The sequence below is a fragment of the Arvicanthis niloticus genome, chromosome 16 (genome assembly GCF_011762505.2).
Source record: "Arvicanthis niloticus isolate mArvNil1 chromosome 16, mArvNil1.pat.X, whole genome shotgun sequence".
Lineage (NCBI taxonomy): Eukaryota > Metazoa > Chordata > Mammalia > Rodentia > Muridae > Arvicanthis > Arvicanthis niloticus.
Genome location: NC_047673.1, coordinates 21,490,358 through 21,507,445, shown reverse-complemented (window position 1 = coordinate 21,507,445; position 17,088 = coordinate 21,490,358). Strand labels below are relative to the sequence as shown.

The 17,088-nt window shown below is 35.2% G+C and overlaps 1 long non-coding RNA gene across 4 annotated transcripts in view; it reads left to right on the top strand.

The window, feature by feature from the left end:
- The first annotated feature begins 12,775 nt into the window (after positions 1-12,775).
- LOC143434602 (uncharacterized) overlaps positions 12,776-17,088 on the top strand; it is a 76,566-nt gene continuing 72,253 nt past the window's right edge. For all 4 annotated transcript variants that reach the window (XR_013104216.1, XR_013104218.1, XR_013104217.1 and 1 more), the window contains exon 1: positions 12,776-12,898. This is a non-coding gene — a long non-coding RNA (uncharacterized LOC143434602). The remainder of the gene's footprint in view (positions 12,899-17,088) is intronic.

Below are 17,088 nucleotides of genomic sequence, written 5' to 3'. Positions count from 1 at the left end.
CCCAGCAACCTCATGGCTACTCACAACCATCTCTAACAGGATCTGATGCTCTCTTCTGGTGTTTCTGAAGACAGCTACAGTGTACTCATATAAATAAATTATAAAGTAAATACATCTTTAAAATATACATATATAGAAGACATTTTCCAGCAGACATTCCTTGATGTTCAGTTAACTTTGGATGTAGGTATGAAAATTGCATATGTGCCATGTGGGGTTGGGCAACTGATGATCTGTTGTTCTCTTCATTCTGAGCTGTTGTAAATTTCTGTAATCATCTCCATCTGATGCTAAAAGAAGCTTTGTTGATGAGGAGTGGGAGCTATGTTTACCTCTCAGTATTATGGTATTTAGCATGTAGCTGTACTGGGTAAGGAAAGATGCAAGTGGATGCTCCTCTAGGATCTGTCATGTCAGCTCTGTGGATAGTTGGCTATGTTTATAGTAACAGGTATGAATTGCATCCTATGGAACAGAGCTTAAGTCTAATTAAATAGCTAGTGCTGATGTTACGCTAAATATGTAAGTCCCACAAATATACCACAAAGGATACACTGTCTGACTTTTGCTTTAGTCTATGAGCTTTAAAATTGTATAAGACAATTGACTGTTTTTTTCCTTATGTAATTTACTTAGCACATTTAGATGTTGTGAGAGCTAATTACCAGGGAAATGGCTTCCAGGTTACCTTTACTTATTCCTCCAGGTATTCTTTCTGAATTGTCTGATATATTCAATAGGGTCTTATTTTCAAGTTTTGGGAGAAAATGACATGGGTAATCATCTACATTTGGTGGGGTGGGGTGGGGTGGGGTGGGGGTTCTGTTCAACTCCATCAACCAACAACTTCAAGGGGGGTTTTATGTCTACCACTGGGGATTTTGCTAGACAGTATAATGGTTTGGGGGGGCAGTATTATCACTCCAAGATAGGTAGCGGGATATATATATATATATATATATATATATAGTATATATAATAAATATAATTACATTATATAGCAAAATAGTTATGGCGTAGCAAGCTAAGTTCATTTAATGTGTGCTAAGGCATGGCATAGCTAGATCACATGGTAGATTAAGGTTTAGCTGTTTGTGAATTCTCTAAACTGATTGCCACAGCATCTACACCAATTTTCAGTACCACCCACATGCTTACTGGAATTTGTTGTCAGTTGTTTTCCTCATACTGAATATTCTAACATGGATAAAATGAAACTTTAATGTACTTTTAATTCTCATTTCCTCCTAATAAAGGATTTTAAACACATTCTACAAACATAGTTAATAGGACAAATTGACAACCTACAGAAAAAATAACTTAACTAATGCCACAATTGATAGAGTACTAATATCCAAACTATATAAAGAACTCAAGAAGTTAACCACCAAAACACCAAACAACCCAATCAAAAAATGGGGTATAGAACTAAGCAGAGAATTTATCATAGAGGAACCTCAAATGGTTGAGAGACACTTAAAAAAGTGTTCATTTTATGTATATGAGTACACTGTAGTTGTCTTCAGACACACCAGATGAGGGCATCAGATCTCATTACAGATGGTTTTGAGACACCATGTGGTTGTTGGGAGTTGAACTCAGGACCTCTGGAAGAGCAGTCAGTGCTCTTAACCACTGAGCCATCTCATACCACTCCTGGGCATATACCCAAAAGATGCTCCAACATGTAACAAGGACACATGCTCCACTATTGGGAAAGAACCCAGATGTCCTTTAATAGAGGAATGAATACAGAAAATGTGGTATATTTACACAATAGGGTACTAATCAGCTATTAAAAACAATGACTTCATGGAATTCTTAGGCAAATAGATGGAACTAGAAAATATCATCCTGAGTGAGGTAACCCATTCACAAAAGAACACACATGGTATGCGATCACTGATAAGTGTATATCAGAATACTCAAGATACAATTCACAGACCACATGAAGCTCAAGAAGAAGGAAGACCAAAGTGTGGATGTTTCCGTCTTTCTGAGAAGGAAGAACAAAATACTCACAGAAGCAAATATGGAGACAAAGTGAGGAGCAGATACTGAAGGAAAGGCCATCCAGTGATTGTCCCACCTGGGGATCAATCCCACATACAGTCACCAATGCAGGCACTATTTTGAAGGACAAGAAGTGCATTCTGACAGGAGCCTGATATAGCTGTCTCCTGAGAGGCTCTGTCAGAGCCTGACAATAACAGAGGCAGATGCTTGCAGCCAACTATTGGACTGAGCATGAGGTCCCCAATGGAGGAGTTAGAAAAAGAACTGAAGGAGCTGAAGGGGTTTGCAGCCCCATAAGAAGAACAACAATATCAACCAACCAGACCCCCCCCCCGAGCTTCCAGGGACTAAACCACCTACCAAAGAGTGGTCCATGGCTTCATATGCATATGTTACAGAGGATGGCCTTGTTGGACATCAATGGGAGAAGAGGCTCTTGGTCCTGTGAAAGCTCAGTGCCCCAGTGTAGGGGAATGTAAGGTGGGGAGGCACGGGTGAGTGGGTGGAGGAACACCCTCAGAAGCAGAGGGAGGGTGGATGGGATAGGAGGTTTTAGGGGTGGCAGGAAAGGAGATAACATTTGAAATGTAAATAAAGAAAATGGCAGGTAAATAAATAAATAAAGTGGCAGGTCACTACAATAATAAAAGAAAAAAAAAAAAAAACAGAAATGTTCAAAGTCCCTAGTGATCAGTTAAGTGCAAGTCAAAAAAAAAAAAAAAAAAAAAAAAAAAAAACCCTGAGATTCCACCTTACACCAATCAGAATGACTAAAATCAAAATCTCAGGTGACAGCACATGTTGGTAAGGACGTGGAGAAAGAATATTCCTCCATTGCTGGTGGGATTGCAACTTATTTCTTAGCCATTTTGTTTCTTCTTTTCAGAACATTGTATTTATATTTGTAGCCCATTTTTTAAATGAGTCATTTATTTTCTTGAGTCATGGTTTTTGATAGTTGTGTGTAATCTAGATAATAATCCTCTAAGAGGTATATAGATATATAGATGGCCAAAATTCTCTCCTATTCTATAGAAATTTTCTGCACTCATTTTTAAATATTTTTGGGGTTTGTACAGACAATTCTTAGTGAAGTCATATGTTAATCTAGAAAAAGTAGATGAGTTTTAGAATTCATCCAAATTACCAAAGTTACAATAAGAAGATATCCACAAATATCTTAAATAGACACATAACAAATGAAGAGATAAAAGCAGTAATAAAAAGGATTTCAGCTAAATAAACCCAAGCACAGATGGATTCACAGCAGAATTTTACAAGATTTTCAAAGATCTAAAGTCAATCCTTTTTAAAAAAGTATTTTTACAAAATAGAAACAGAAAGAACACATGCAGCCTCATTTTGCAAAACCAGTATTACTCTAATGATACAACAACAAAACTATTGGCCAATCTGATAAATATAGTTGCAAAAATTCTCATAAAGCACTTGCAAGCCAAACTCAGACATATAGAAAAGAAAATCCACCATAATCAAGTTGCCTTTGTTTCAGAGATGCAGTGATGGTTCAATACACTTTATTTTAGAGATTCAGAGATGTTTCAATACACATACATCAATAAATACAATAAAACATATAAATGGACTTAAATACAAAGGCTACAAGTATCATCTTAATAGATTCAGAAAAGATCTTTGACAGAGTCCAACAACATACATTCATGAACAAAATCCTAGAGAATAGGATTGGAAGGAACATGATTCAACATTATAAAGGCTACATGTGACAAATTCCACAGCCAGCATTCCCCTTAATGGTAAAACCTTAAAGAACCCTATTGAAATCAGGAATAAGTAAGGGCCATCCATTAGTTTAGGTCATTTTCTGTTTAATCTTTAAGTCCTATGCTAGAGCACTTAAGGCAGTGGTTCTCAAACTGTGGGTCTCAACCCTTTTGGGATTCATATGTTTGATATACTGTTTATCAGATATTTACTTTATAATTTACAACAGAAGTAAAATTATGGTTATGAAATAGTAAGTATGATTGGCAGGTCACTACAACTTGAGGATGTGTATAAAAGGGTCATAGCATTAGGAAGAGTGCAGTGACTCAAGGCAAAACAAGGCAACCAAAGTGACACAAGTAGAAGAGTTCACATCATTCCTATTTACAGAAGATGTAACATTCCAGGTATGAGGTCCCCAAAATTCTACCAGAAAGCTTTTAGAAATAATCACCACTTTCATCAATGTTTTGAAAATCAATTAACAAAGATTTGAAAATCAATTAACAAAATAGGTAGCTTTTTTATATACCAATATCAAATGCACTGAGAAAAAGATCATGAAAACACTATTATTCACAGTAGTCTTTTAAAAAATTAAGTAAAATATCAGACAATAAATCTAGCAAGATAATGGAAGACCCCTACAATGATAAAGATTGTGGAAGATGCTAGAGAATGAGAGATCTCCATGCTAATGATTAGTTAGTAGAATTAATACTGTGAAGGTAGTCATTCGAACAAAAATAATTTCCCATTCAGTGCATACCCAATGAAAATATACTTGACATTCTTCACAGAGATGGAATAAACCTTAAATCTATATAGAATAAAAAAAGGACTCTCGATAGCCAAAGCAACCTTGAGCAAAATGTACAATGCTAGAGAGATTACCGTTACCTATTTCATAGTATTATTGAACTATGATGACAAAATCCTATGCTACTGGTACCAAGACAGACATTTAGATCAATGAAACAAAATGGAAGATTCAAACAAGTAGATATGAAGCTACAGCCATCTGCTATTTGACAAAGACACAGAAAATATATACTTAGGGACAGAAAACATCTTTCATAAGTAGGTAAATATATGTCACCACAGAAGAATGAAATTAAGCCAATGTCTTTTACCCCACTCAAAAATTAACCCCAAGTGGATCAGTGACCACAATGGGAAACCTGAAGCACTGAAACTCCTATAAGAGGACATACTTAGGATCTTGTAAGAAACAGGTATAGGAATAGACTTTGTCAATAGAACTGCATTCACCCAGGAATTAAGGCCTACAATTGACAAATAATAGCTTGTATACTATTTTCTCTTGCCCCATTTCAGTAGTGAGGCTTCTAATCTGCCAATTCCCCTCTAAGTTCCGAGTGAGTAACAGTGTTATGAAATTGGTTGCTGATGTAGATCTGTGGCCCTTCACTATGACTCAAAACTTTCCCTGACACAAACTTGGCTCTAAGGAGATTTTTTTATAAACGAAATAGCATAATCAAAATGATAATAGCAAGTGAATAAATTTTTGTTTTTCTCCAGGATTTTGGTAGTAAGGAAGATAATCCTTGGTCCTACTTTACATACAAAGCTATCCCTAATGAATATTTAAGCAAATGAATGCTAAATACAAATGAATTGCCTGCAATGCCCAAACATTAGAATACCCACGTGGGTTATATCTTAATGAAATCTCAAAGAAAACTAGTTTGAAAAATTATTTGAATTGATTTTAATTGGCCCATCTATTTTCTTCCTTGTCAGAGAATGCTTTTAAGTATTTAAAAACATTTAAATTAAGGTTGTTTTAGATAGTTTAGGCTAGCTATAAATATCAATTTTTCTTCTGTTGACATAAAAATCACAAGTCTTACCTCAAAGAACATGGGAGAACGGTTCTCCTGGAGGCAAACATAAGTCACTGTACCCTAAGAACAGGGTATAGTGAAAAGGGCTCACTAAGTTCTTATAGAAACAGGATGAAATCAAATTTTAAATCAAAGCATCTTTGAAGTACACGGGTAGAAGCATCAGACAGGTGGTCTCTGCAAAGTGGGGAAATCTGCCATAAGCCTTAGATCCTTCTGAGCAACATTATTTGCCTTAGAATAGAAGAAAGCAATCTGTGAATACATCTCTTACCTTAAGGGATTAAGAAATAGTTTATTCTAGGGCCAAATTCAGTATACCCTGGGCCAGAATTTAGGTTACCCAAAATTTCATGTATTGACTTTAGTGAAGTTTTTCTAGTAATAAAGGAAGGTAACTCATAAATTAAAGCACTTTGCAAATATTAGATACATAGATGAGAACAAGTCAGAGAAATATCAGCCATATGCTTCTGATAATACATGAGGATACTCTTAGTCTTCCAGTTAGGGAATTATAATATTTTGTTAAGCTAATATAAGGCAAAAGTTAGCTACAAGGATATTAAGTCAAACACAAAGGTAAAGAAAGACACTATTATGAGGACAAAGATAGGACAAGACAAATTGTAATTAGACATTGGACTTACAATAATACAGCTTCACAATCAGAAATGTTATGTAGTCAGTCAATGAATCTCAAAATATCTTAAACCAAAATGAGGGTTTTGTGTTTTCTGGGAGATTTCAGTTTATACTGGGAAAGACTTTATTTCTCTCTTTGAAATGCTGGAGGATGTCCCTTGGATTAAGCTTATTGATATATGCCTTTTCCAGAGAATCTGTGTGATTTGCTTCTTCTAGGATGATCTCTGTTTCTTCTTGTCATCTCACCAGGCCTAGCCTCTTCTAGGTAGCTTGTTTGATCTGTTTCAAAACTCCAACATGCCTGAAAGTGTCTGTCTAGAGTCCTTTCGCCTTATGTATATGCCTGGGGAGGGTGGGGTTTAGTGAATCCAGTTAATTTCACTGCTTCCTGAAGCCTTTGTCTTATTTATTTCCTGAGCTGAAGAAGCTTACCTGTAAAATAAGATGTTTCACCTTACCATAGGTGCTAAGGGTTAGAACATCCTGTTGTTACACTGTCCAATTTCTTAATGAGTTTTTCTAGACAGAAGGTTTTAATCTTAAAGGAAACTCCTATAGAAAAGGAGGGTATAAAAGAAAAAAAGAAGGGGTATGTAGGAGGGTGGTGTGTGTGTATGTGTGTGTGTGTGTGTGCGCACACGCGTAGAATCATCAAATGTATTTGAAAATATAATGAAATAATGCTGTGTATCTTATTAAAATTAAATTAGTATTTTAACATAACAAAGATTATCATGACAACAGTACTGATGAATTGATTCTAACAACAAAATTTACAGCCAAGTATTATCTAATCATAGCTAGGCTGCCTACTACCTTTGGGGAGAAAAGGGGTTTGTGTGTGTCATATATACCAGTTCCCCCTCAGAGTCAGAATTGTTGGAGCCAGGAGGAGTGTAAGTGATGACTTGGAGTGATCACTGTCTTTCACTGATGACTGAGAAATAAGTCCCCAGAATGATGAATCACCTTTTCTCAAAGTAGTTAAAGGTAAATCTGTCACTTAGACCAACAAAATGGTTTTATAAATGCCAGTTGGAGGTAATGTCTGGCTTATTATGAGAATACTTCTACCCATTATTCTTTGCTCAGAATATTGAAATGTCTATTTCTAGAGCATATCTGCTATCTTTTCACAGCAAGGCCCACAAACAAGAGTTTCTCCAAAACAAACTGATAAAGATAGAATAGGGGTTGTTCTCAGTAAGAAAATGTGCAAATCACTGCTGCATAGAAGACCTAGCCTTAGGTTTTCTCAGGATGCTCACCAAGCAGGCAGAGCATCCTCTGCAGATAAGAGTCTGTTTATAAGCTGTCCTAAATGCGTTCATTTTGGTTGACCTTATTCAAAATGACATATTGACAGTTTAGATACTGGGACCGCTTGTCCAGTTTTCAAAGCCTTAAGCTTTCAGGAACAAATATAAAGAAGTGATTTGAAGTACAAAGATTGAAGCAGATGTTCTCAAGTGTGTTTCATAAAAAAAAAAAAAAGAAAGAAAGAAAGAAAGAAAGAAAGAAAGAAAAGAAAAGAAAAGACAAAACAAAAAACAAAAACCACACTTTTCCTTTCCAATCATGAAATGTTCCTTGGGATAAAGGCTTTTGGGCCTATCTGTTCTTTGTCATCATCAAAAGAAACAAAATTATATCATCGAAATGACAATGTTCAAAACAATTTAATACTCCCATGTGGTAGGTTAAATGTACACACACACACACACACACACACACACACACACACTCACACAGAGTGAGAGAAACAGAGACAGACAGAAACAAAGACAGACACAGAGACAGTTAGAATGAAAAGAGGGAAATTAAGCAGGATATTAATTGAGAAAATAAGAATAACTTCAGGGAGTGTAAAAGAGGTAGATGTTCTGGAGAAAGGAGAAATGATAAATGTAATGCCTGTTTGCTTGTTTGTGTGTGTGTATTTTTATTACCCACAAAGACTCCACATTTTTCTGACCACTGATTCCACTTGGACATAGAATCCAAGCTTGCTTCAGGTCTACCACAAAATCCCAACACAACCTTTGTCTAACTAAGCCTCCCTTGACTTATTCTGAGGTAGCCATCTGCTAGGCTGCTGAAACTGTTAGAACAAAGAGTAGGATGACTGTGTGTCATTGTTTACCAGCTTGGGAAGACCTGACCATAAGAAGCAATGGAGAGAGCGAGAAATAGTTCCAGGCAGGGTGTGATAGGGTAGAGCAGTCCCTGTAACTCAACTGTCACTCTCCCAGTATTGTTCACCAAGATGTCATTCTCGTTACTGTGATTGGCTGGCTGCAAAAGAGGCGGACACTGCCTCGTATTCATGCTTTTCGTGGCAAGTGCTACACCTTTCTATCCATTCTTGACTCTGAAATCAACTAGCCAAAGTTGTACATTAGGTAACATTTTATTATATATGTTCTATTTCTGTGATGAATTCACAGCAAAGCCCCATACTTACTCTCATATAGTCATGAGGGAAAGGAACAATATTGAAACACTGCTGAACCATTCTAAGTCTGTCATGCAGGCCACCTTTGCCCACCCCTGTGAGTCCTGAGCATCTACCAAAGAGCATTACTGGTAAAAGAGTGAACAAATATAAATTCTGCTTTTATTTTGTTCCATTGGAGCAAAGGCTTACTCAGTTTAAGCAGATTACACTCCTAAATAGAAGCCTGTGGCATGATTAACAGACAAAAATAGTTCCATTTATATGTCCACCTAAATTTATCTTCTTGAACTTTTTGAATTGTATTGAGTTTTTTCAAAACATGAAAATTTTGATTCAAAGGTATTAAAAGCAATTGAATTAGAGAGAAACAATATTGAAATCAACATACAGCATTTCTAGAGAGAATATTTTGTGTATTAAATGGATGTATCACCTGTTGATTAAAAAGTTTATGGTCTGTAAGCTAGGCAAAAAAGATAGAAGTTTGGACATCTGAAAGACAGAAAGGATTCTGGGATAGAGCCATGGGGGAGATCCACCTGAGAAGATATGAGGAGATGAACGCATGCTACCTCAGTGCAGGTAACCAGCCACGTGACAGGATGTAGGTTAAAATAAGTGCGTTATCTTAAATTTTAATTCTAGTCAGAGAAGTAACCAGGTGTATGGCCAAGGTATTTGTAAATATATTTTGAGTCTGAGTCTTGTTCCTTGGAGTATGACGCCGGGAAGAAGAACTGAACCTAACTTCTACTAGCTTCCATAATTAATTTGGTATCACGTAGAAGTTTTTCAAAGGGTGAATCAAAATTTTGAATTTTGAGGAACTATAGGGAAACAAGCCCTTTAAAATTACACATGAATTTGGCAGCATGATGTATTAACATAAGGAAGGCACACAGCAAGTGACCTGATGACAGAGACTTCCAATTAGTAAAATATTGCCTACAGCTGGCAACCTCCAATTCAAATATGGGTTACAGTAATATCCCACTTTATATAACAGCCACAGAAGGATTCACCTGCTCTATGGAACATGATAACAGGTCGCTGAGTTATGACACAATGTTCTGCCAAAGCCTACTTCTCTCTCTCTCTCTCTCTCTCTCTCTCTCTCTCTCTCTCTCTCTCTCTCTCTCTCTTGTGTGTTTTCTTGAAATAGAACTTCATGTTAGAGTCTACACTTCAATGCAAAGGAAACAAAACAGGTGAGAATCCTCCAGAATTCTCTCACATTGTTCACCAGCAGTCCTAGAGAGTGAACACAGAGCAGTGTCCAGAGGCACCATGATCACTGAGGTAAGCCTGAGAAAATTTAACATTAATCTTTAAACTTTTATTTATCTTCCTTCAAGAGTATTTGAATTGCAAAATTAGGAAATGCACTTTAAATTCAAAGAACCTGGTCTTGTGAGGTAGGAAATGCTCAATAAATGTTAGGCAATAATATTATCCTCTAGGTCAGTGTATATGTCAGTGTATAGCTTGAGATAAACATGTGCTTATGTTAAGAAATACTTGTAGAAAATCCATGCTTAAGCCTTGGTTTCCATGAAAACACTAATTCACAATAAATATGTAATTCCAGGATATCCACTCATTTCTTTCCTAGTAATATAAAATAGGGAAGGCACGTATTTCAGCTGATAGTTATAAATAAAAATTAGTCAAAAATCTGAAAATCCCTTGTTCAATCAAGACATATTCTCTTTCAATAGATTTTTAAAAAAATTCTCTCTCTATCCTCATCTTTTTCTTCCAGTATCTTTATATGATCTATTGCTCATGGGAGTGATAGAAAAGGAAATGAGTGGAAAATAATAATGTCATAGTAATTTACTTAGAAATGAATTTTTTAAGACTATTATTTTTTTCTTTCTCCAACAAAGAAAGTATACTTACTCCCCAAACACTAAAACTATCTTTATCATGCAAGTGGAATCTTTTTCAAATAATGGAAACTAGGTTAAAAATGCACAATCTTCTTTTTGTACAAGAACAGCAATAGTACTCTTTCAGCAAGTAATGGTATAGCTTTATAGGAGTGTTTGTTTGTTTATTTGTTTGTTTGTTTCACAGAAACATGAAGAGAGTGACTACTATATAAAACAGGAAGTAAATTTAAAAAGTATAAACCTATAAAACCCTCATTTATTGAGACTCTTTTGATATGATTAATCATATCTTATTAAAGTTACATGCAAACATGTGTACATATATGCAATCATAACTTATTCAAATTATAAGCAAACACATGTACACACACGCATATATATGAACATACACTTTTTCCAAGTATATGCATTTTTCCTTAAGCATTTATATGACTATAAACACATTTCAAGCTCTCTACTTGAGTGCTAGATAATAATATAACTAACATTTTTTAGTTCTCTCCATTTAAAAAATTGTAATGTGGAACTAAAATGGATTGACAGATTTAATAGTTACAGTATACTTAAGAAATATTATACAATTTACCCAAATCAGAAGAAATAAATCAAAGTTTAAAGAAAGTAAATAAGTTGTTCCAAGTCATTTGCTTATCATTTATTACCCAGGGATTGGCCCAGCTTTACTAAAATTCCAACTCACACTAATACTGTAGACAACTGAAAGATGAAATAATATAAATATCACTAAGATAGTTTTATGAAAGTCAATTTAGGAAAAATAGAGCAGTCATCAAAAATGTATTTGTTATCACAATAGAAATTTTCTAAGAAGAGAAATTTTCTTTCAAATGAAAAACGTAAGAAAATAAATTGTAAGATTTATATACTGCATTATAAAAATAAACATATTTTCATGAGAAAAGTAATAGCTATTTTCCAAAGGTCAGATTATAAAGAATAAATGTAGGGTCTAGGAAGAAAATTACCATCTGACTCAGTGTCAGATAAGCATAATATGAAGGGTTATAGAGTGGCTTAAAAAATATTGTCAGTCAAAGAGAGAGAGAGAGAGAGAGAAAAGAGAGAGAACAAGTGCTTTATAACAAGCTCAGACTATCAGAAACATCTAAAATTATATATAAATTGTTAGTAGCATCTAAGACTAATGTATATGTATGTATAAATATATATGTACATATATTTATCAGTGTATATGTGTGTATATGTATATGTATGTATATCATGCATGCTAAATGTTTCTGAATTGTTATTGGGGCTCATACAATGTCTCCTCACCATAAGACCTATACTGCTAGAGATGACCTCTCAGCTATTTCTTTGCTGTCCCATCACTTACTCTTTGCCTCTGATATTATATGCCAAATTAAAGGCTTTTTTTTTAACAAGTTGCCTTGGCCATTGTGTTTTTTCACAGCAATAATAAAGTAAATAAGACAGACTCACTGGTCAACCTCACAGTTATTTGTGGGTTTGAGGCACAATGGAGATAGGTAGAATTCTGATCTAGGTTGGTAAAGGCTGGCATGGAGAGTCTTGCCTTTCTATTCCACTGCCAGACTACGGAAGAAGCTAAGCAGGAGACTGGCTCAAAATGCTAGGGTTAGGAGTTTTCCCAAAGCACATACAAGTGAGGGAGGCTTTGAGCCACATTTGAATATGCCTATCCTTTTCCTTCTGAGATCCTTGTCACAGTGGCTTTTGGAAACATGTGTCATTCAGGCTGTAGAGTAGGTATTATCAACCAGAGTAGATATTACCAAACACTTTAATTGATTTGGATTCGGGAAATTATATGGTCCATCTTTATAAACAGAATTACTGGTTTGCTATATACAACAATTCATTCAGGGCTCTTATTTCACTTGATTTGAGACTCACTCCTGTGATGTGGAATGAGACTGGCTTTCTGTTTTCTCAGTACATTAGAAAATGCAAAGCCTAAGACAAAGGTCCAGGAGTCATTCTTGATTCGCACACATCTAACACCTAAGCCGATGCTCGTTAGATCAGATGTGCAGGTTGTCATAAGCTAACCTCTGATTATCGATTCACCAAGAAACATTAACCTGTTGCATAAGATTCAAAAACCAATCTGCCTGATCTCTTTTTGTACTTATGTTTTCCTATGATGTCTGCTTACCCAGGAAGTACCTACACAGAAAGCAGGCTTCAGTAGAAGAGATGTTTCCCACCTACGCCCAAATTCCTGATGGACCCATCTCTCATGTCTCCTCAGAAAGGTGCAGTTCATCTTGATCTCGAAACTCTCATCTCGAAACTCTCATCTCTTCCCTCTGGCATTTCCTTACTCAGCTTCCGTTGTCACTAGTGGTTGTTTAAATATTCTTTCAAAACTCTCATTGTTTCCTTTTCTTGGTTTCTTAAATCCCAGTTATTTGTTAATAGTTGTAAAGAAACAACAGGATTTGTTGCTTTTGTTTTATGAGGCAGAACCTCACTGCATAGTCCTTGCTGGTGTGCCAAGAACTCGATTTATACACCAAGCTTGCCATAAACTCACAGAAATTGGCTTGCCACTGCCTCTTGAGTGCTAGAGTTAAAGAAATGGTGCTAGCATGCCTTATAGGTTTGTTTGTTGTTTGACTGTTTTTAATGAGAGAAAATACAAATCTTTTTTCTGTGATTTCTGCAATACCATGTCTTACTCTTGTATCAGGTACTTACTACTCCATCCACTATTTTAACATACCCACAGTTCATAGAGTATTTGAATATGCTTATTCTTGAGATGCTGGTGACATTCATTGATTACTGATGGTTTTCCTATGGTAGTGACTAGTAAAGATTAGTGAGAAAAAGCTAGCTGCTCTGTGTAAGCTTATAAATGGTTTGGCCATATCATATTCAAATGAGTTAATGTTCTGGGTCAGAATTAACAAGTGTCCAGATCTAGGTCAGGATGCTGCTCTCTCTGAAGATGAGGGAGGGGACTCTCAGACTAAATCAGCTTCTTTGCTCTGACTAAGACCCTCAGAAAAGAAAAATCCATTCTGTTCACCAAAATGGAGCTGAAATGGAATATCATGATTAAAATATAAAGGTAAACTTTCCACAAAAATACAGTATTTGATCACTAAAAATCAATAGACAGACTTGATTTAAAATTATAATTCCAAAAGAGTTTCACTACATAAAATAAACAGTTCTAATGTTTGGACATGAATTTATTATGGCTGATTCACTTCCCTACAGGAAGGTGACCACCCATCACCTTTGTCTAAGTATGACTTCAAACCTGGAATAATTGGTAACTATGCTCACAACTAATTATAGTCAGTAATCTTGCCTAAGTTATATGACACCAAATCCTGTTTTGAGGAAAGAGAAAAGTCAGCTTATTGAACAACATAGACATATAAAAATATAAAAAAGAGATCATAACAATAGACAATTGGTGGTAGCTGCTATTAATTAAAAATAACATTTCATAATGACTTAATTCTATGTCCTTTCTACTTTGTCTCATGTGATATGAATAACACATTTTCAAGGTAGAATACATTGTTATCCCTGTTTTAAAGGGCTTTAACAAAACTGATGCACAGAAAAGCTAAATGAACAGTTAGTGATCCAGGCATCCTAGATCCAGACCTCCACATACAACTACATGTCTCTGTCCTGTGCTCCATGCTGGTTCAGAGCATATATTGCACTCAGATGCTCAGATCAGTAAGAAAATCTCAAGCATATGATGACATCTAGGACTCACTATCTTTATTATTTGCCTAATAACCTTCAGATGCAAGTATGTAAGATAATCTAGCACATTTCTTAATAAACAGCCTGAGATTTTATTCCCAGCAACATCAGACCAGAGATTTCATGGCTATTTGGTATTACATAATGCTTATATGCAGTTGGTTCCTGCCATATCATGATTTTATGAAAATCATGAATTTGTTAACTGATGATCACTGCCAAGTTTCAAACTCTCATCAACAATATAAAATCGCTATTGGAGGTGTATGTATGAAAGACTTTTCCTCATTCTGTGTCATTATTCCTGAACATATTTATAGACTGTAGGGAAAATAGCAGAGCATGTTTCTGGTATGTTTACATTTTGTGCCATATACATATTTGTGTCTAGCAGCTGGTGTCATACCTATATATTTAATGAACAATTATACCAATCTAAAACACCAGCTGCTTCTAGGTCCTGATATATTAGGTAAAATATGATGACCTTAGCATTTGGTTACTGTAAAGCATCTTTCTCTGCTCAGAAACCTACTGTGTAAGGCTCACTCTAATATAATGATAGCTCCAGAAAATGATTCTTAGAAAAGCAAATCCATGTCTAGGACAAATATTTGTTTTGTAAAGACAGAAAAAAAGATGTGAGAGAGGGCCTGCCACCAATGACCAAACTGTTCTCAGAAACGTAGAACGCCAAGTGAAGATTGCAATTGGATATTGCTAGTAATGCTTTCAGAATTTAGAATCAGCACACACCCCCACAAGAGAAATGAATAAAGATTCTCCTTCCATGCTGCGACTCTTGCCCTCAAGGGACACTTCTCCTAGGTAGGCACAGGTGGATTGTTGCTAAATAAGTTAATACTATATGTTATGCTACAAACGATAATTTGGGTGAAATTTTCCCAGTGGCTTTAAGAAGAAACACTTTTAGTGTTGGAAAATGCAGATAACAAAAATTTAATAACCAGCCACATTCAATATAATCATTCTTTCTCTTGCACTAAGCAATGATTAAGACCCTGAATGGACTGAAAAGTGTAAATAACTTTATATATTTATAGTTTATTATATAAAACAGGTAAGCTCTATTGATTCAAATTGGGTTAAGTTATGGTAATTATTTCAATGAAAATCCTTATGCTTCTATAATATTTCCATTTGCATATTGTGACACAATACACATTGATTGAAAGATTACAGAAAATTACTGTGAGTTTTAAATGAAAGAAATCATAGCATAGATAATAAAATCATTTTCTCCACACAAGTATAAGCCCCTTGAGATACACTAACATGTTTCATTACACTTAATCTTCAGTGTTATTTGGTAATTATACAGCAAATTATCTATTCTTCCTTTCTAGACTCTATTAAACAGTTAATAAAAAATTTAAACACTAACATTCAGTGGTTTATTTTAATAATATTTCTCTAATCCCAATCTATCTGTAATTAAGCATTTATTTCATTAAAGCTCTGTGAAAAACAATATTGCATTTTCTTTCTAAGCCTGTATGTGTACACATGGCCATTAAAAATGGTTTGTCTTCTCATTTGCATACTTTATTGGGGTGATAATCTGAGGTGACAGTCTCTTGGGAATATTGCATTTAAATGGCTAGATTATTGCCATATTAGAAGCACCCAGCCCAAACCAGAGCTTGAATCCTGGCAACAGGTGAAGTAACTTAAAAAAAAAAAGGAAGAAAAAGATGGAAGAAGGAAGGAAAGAAGGCGTAGGTATGAACAGAGAAAAGGAATAAAAGGGTAAGAAAAAAGTGGCTCTCATTATAATTGTTCATACTACTACATTAAGGCTGTATACGCTGAGCTTTATCCTAGACACCTGAAGATAAATGGACCACTAATCACTTGTATCACCATCACTGGAGAAAAAAGAATTTTAGGAGGTACTGTTTTTAAAGTGCATAGTTGGTCTTAAAATGATTTAAATTTAATATTTGGTAGAGGTTAGATCAAAATTAAATCTTCTTTTTATTAATATTATTTGACAGCCTAGCAAGGACTCTTTGAATGTATTATGCTAAACTTGTCAAGAGATTGGTTGAGACGTAATCCAGTGATCGACAAAGAACTGTGGAGTTGTTTTGCATCTTCAGGATTGATACAGGAAAACAAGCCACAACCAACCAAACAAAAACAATAGCAACGACAAAACACTTAGAATGAGCACTTGATAGGAAATATACTGACCTAAGTATAAACAGACCGAGACTGAATGTGAGAGGCAGGGGCATCTCTGTGATAAGCTCTGGTCTTTAAATCTTTTGAACTTTTTATAGTAGTGCTGAGATTACAAATACAGTTGGTCTTGGGAATTCATTAATTAGAGAATATCAAGAGCATTTATAGATGAGAAAGTTAGTGTGATGCTTTTATACTTCTTAGACCTTGGTGAGGGCTACCTGTAGAATTAGCATCCATGAATACATTTCTCACAAGGAAACTCACCCAATTCTTTGATTCTCAGATCTGGTTCATCTATTTCTCCATTCAGTGTGTCATATTTTATGATACAGCAACGTTGAAATTACTCTCTGCCTTTTGTTTGCAGAATTTCCAGTATGACATGCATCTCAAAAATACTGAATGCAATTGCAGTTGGAATGTAAAGTACATATTAGGTACAGATTTGTTTCATAGAAGAAGTCAAAGTGTTTTCTGAAGATAATAAGAATCTTTTAAA